This window comes from Tamandua tetradactyla, chromosome 11 (assembly GCF_023851605.1).
Source record: "Tamandua tetradactyla isolate mTamTet1 chromosome 11, mTamTet1.pri, whole genome shotgun sequence".
Classification (NCBI taxonomy): Eukaryota; Metazoa; Chordata; class Mammalia; order Pilosa; family Myrmecophagidae; genus Tamandua; species Tamandua tetradactyla.
In genome coordinates, this window is record NC_135337.1 from 97,849,286 (window position 1) to 97,853,212 (window position 3,927).

At 48.8% G+C, this 3,927-nt stretch overlaps 1 pseudogene; it reads left to right on the forward strand.

The window, feature by feature from the left end:
- The first annotated feature begins 1,150 nt into the window (after positions 1–1,150).
- Positions 1,151–2,780, forward strand: LOC143649730 (embryonal Fyn-associated substrate pseudogene; annotated as a pseudogene).
- Positions 2,781–3,927: the final 1,147 nt, after the last annotated feature.

Sequence of the window (3,927 nt, forward strand, 5' to 3'; positions counted from 1 at the left end):
GATATTTAATTGAAGAATTTAATTATTTAAATTAAATTATTTAATTGAAGAATTTTCAATTTCTGTTTATACATTAAAATTCTTAAAGATGAGGAACTGCAAAAGTGATTGAACTATACAGTAAAACACATGAAAGCCATGAAACATGCGTCAATGGAACCTTAAAAAGAAGAGTGAGTAGGCAGTGAGGCCAAACAAAAAAAAGATGAACAGACAAATACTGCAAATAGAGAAGAATGACTGAAAACAAAGAAAGTAAAAAATGCTAAAGCCAATTAAACAGAAGGGCCAGAAGTAAATAGTCAGTAGTTTAGTTGTATTTAATATAGAGAATGAACTATAATGTAATTTGAATTCCTTAAGATGGACACTGTGGAAAAGGCTAAACAATAGAATAAATATTATAGTATCTTATTAATAAATATTGTGAACTCTTAGAGTGGCATTTATTAGATGAAGTTTTATTAAGTATACATATATTTTAAATACTTGAAAATATTTGAAAGTCTATTCCCAGGATTTCTGTACCTTTTTTTTGCTTTGTGGCCTTCCTCTTGATTCCCAGAGACACCTGGGCTTGCCCAAGGCTGGACTGCTGCAGTCCCCCGGGTGCACGAACCACAGCCCTGGGAACACGGCTCTGCTGCACAGCTCCGGGTTGGCGCCTAAACGCGTTCACCCGGGCCAACCGCCCAGCCATTGGGGCAGCCCAGAGCATCCTGAAGAAGCACTGAGCGCAGCTCCAGGTCCTGCCTCCTCATCTGTCCCGGCTGTGGAAGGCAGCTTTTGGCCCTTGTGGGACCCAGGGGCCTCCGCAGCCTATGGCAGGCAACTCCAGGGCCCTTGTCAACCCAGCGGCTGGTAGGAAGCCCTGGCAATCCACAAAGCACTAGCCATTGGGTGAGATCTCTTATCTGTGCCTGAGCCGGAAGCATTTCTTCTCCTGCTGGGCAAAGCTACCTTTCACTTGGGAACATTTGTGGGTTTTCTTTCTCCTCCTCCCACCTTGGTTGAAGCCATGACTCAGGAGCTCCCGCCGGGACCCACCTCGTAGCCTAGAGGCTGTGGAGTAATGGATCCCGGCAGGTGCTGCTGAAGTCAGCAAAACCGATTCGGGCCTGTAGCAGGGCGTGCTGGGGAGTTTGAGACCATGGCCACAGCCACGTCAGCCCAGCTGGAATGGGCACTCTACAAAAACACTGCTGAGTCTCCCCAGGAGCTGTCTTTCCCTGAGGGGATGTGCTGAGGATACTGCAGAGGGAGGGTGCTGGAGGGTTGGACATCTGGTGCCTCTGCTCCCTTCACTGCCAGTAGGGCATTGTGCCCTCCAAAAGAGTGACACTCCTTCTTGCTGACCCAATACACAAGTTCAGCCTCTCTCAGGTGCCCGCAGCCCTGCCATTATCTGAGCATGGCCATGTGGTACCACCCCTAGTTCGGCCCTGTCCCACCTCAGGACATCTGGCTGGACCCTGCCTACTCTCCCCTGACCCCATCTGCAAGGTCCTCAGAGGCAATAAGACCCAGCTGGCTGCTCCCAAAGGCTCCTTGGAGAATTATGATGTGCCCCTCACTGCCCTCCATGTTCCAGCCAGTGACCACTACGACTCCCTTCCCCCCTTTATCTACCCTCCCACCTGGGTGACCCTACACTTGATAGAAGATGAAGCTCCCTATGCAAAGCCAACTACAAAAATGAAGCCAGATCTGAATTGGGAGTGGGGCTGGGAACCAGCCACCCCCTCTTACACTGCCCCCTCCAAACTGAAATAGGCATCATCCCTACTCAATCTGTATGAAGTGCCCAAGAACATGCTGGCCAATGAGGAAGGTAGGGGTGTAAATGTGGGCATCTACCATGTGTGCTTGCTGGGCCCAGAGGTACCTTCTTCTCCAGAGCCCCCAAGAGCCTCAGCCTCCAATGGCCTGGACACCTTGACACTGGTTCTGGCCAGAAGTTATCCCCAATCCACAGGCCCTGGGTGCCCTTGGTAGAGAGTCTATCCCACTGCCCTCTGCCTGCCCTGCCTGTCTAGAGGCCCCCAGCCCTTCTTCATCTCCCTCTCTTGTCCCAGGCTGGAAGGACAGTATCCAGGACTGGCCCCTACACCCATCCCTGCTTCACCTTCCTGGTTAGGGAACCTCCAAAGTAGAAGGGGCTCCAGTGGGTGGGGAAGTGGAGGATGATCCAGAAGGATACAATAATTAGTACAAGGCATCCCGCTGGCTGAGGACTATGGCTGCATTCTCTTGAAAGGCACAGATCAAGCTCAGAGATCGAGGTCTGTGGATAAAGTCTTCTGAGGGGATCCTGAACTGCTGGAGAAGGAGCTGTTGGAGTAGCATGAGATCTTGTACCTATAGGAGTTGCTGGCTGGCCTGCTAAAGAGCTTCAGCTCCTGCACTTACACACCAGATAGTGTCAGAGCCACTACTCTGTACTGCAGGCAGCTGTGGTGACCCTGATGTCCAGCACCTGGGCCAGCCAAGCCCCCACGCTTCTTTTTGCCCCATGGCAAGTGGGTGGTAGTGGCAGCTCACTGCTTGGTGTTCGCTAGAGACTCCTGGGCTGGCTGGCAACATCTGCTCCTCTGTGAGCACAGATCAGAGCTGAAGGCATGGCTCTGCACCAAGCACTGTGGGCCATGGTCCTGGCTGTCAAGGGGGCCACCCTGGGCTACCCATCCAACTCTATGGCCCAAGGGATGGCACAGCATGTGGCCGAGCTGGTGGGGTAGACCCTGCAATTCACCACCTTGCTGACCAGCCTGGCTCCCTGAGGATGCCTCGGCACAGCTCTGCTCTTTCCCTGCATGCCAGTGACTTTCACCCCCAGCAGGGCCTGAGTGGCTTGGAGCATTGTCATTCAGATACTAGGAGGGGCAAGTGTATCTTTCCCCCTTTCTACCCCTTCTAGTCATTTCAGCCTCTCTGAGAGGTGTCACCTCCCCCTAACCCACAGCTTTTTGTATGAGCCAAAATGTACAAATTATTTATATTTAATATTATTCCCTCTTTTGTTAGGGGCAGGAACCACACCCTCTGAGGTAGAGAGAAACTGGACTCTTCCCTCCTCAACCTGAGGTGGAAGTCCCTGACCACTGAACTAGCCATCTGCCCCCACAAGCATAGCTCCACAGAAGTCAGGTGCCAGAAGTCTAGGAACAATGGCACCTCTGTCTTAGCCTGTTTCTTGGCCCCAGAACATCATGTTAGCTGAGAGTGAATACAGGACAGGGGCTACTGGGAATGTGAAGGTTTGAGAGAGGCCACAGGAGATCCTCCATCAAAGGTCAGAGACAGCTGGGCCTCAGGAACTGAGCGCACACCTCAATCAACCCTACTGTTAAGAAAAAATCAAAATAAAATCTATTCCCAGGTTGCACATTTAACAATTTGAAAAGTCTTTCATGATTCTTTTCATACCATACAACTTTCAGCAACATGTTCATACCAAAATGCAGTATACTAATTCACTCATGGCTAAACTGTGATTTTTAAAATTAGACAGGAAAGAAATTAGAATAAATACTCCTAGCAAAAACTAAACCAAAGTTAACTCTTTTCTCAGACAAGAAGCTAAATATAAAAATGCATAAAAAAATAAGATTTATAAAGAGTCCATATCACTTTACAGCAGTAGAAAAAAGTACTTTTGTTGACTGTCATATAGGGAAGAAGAAAAGAAGCAAATAAAGGTATTAGTGAGCAGTGAGATACAAGCCAACATTTTTCAGGCCACTTAAGTCTTCTAATTAAAGAACTCAAGGCACTTTTAGATCTCCCAGGGACTGCTGTGGATGTGGGGGCCCGAGAGACCACTTTTTCAAGTTTGCTAGCTGTTGGAATGCAATATACCAGAAATGGATTGGCTTTTAAAAGGGGGAATTCAGTTAATTGCTAGTTTACAGTTTTGAAGCCGAGATA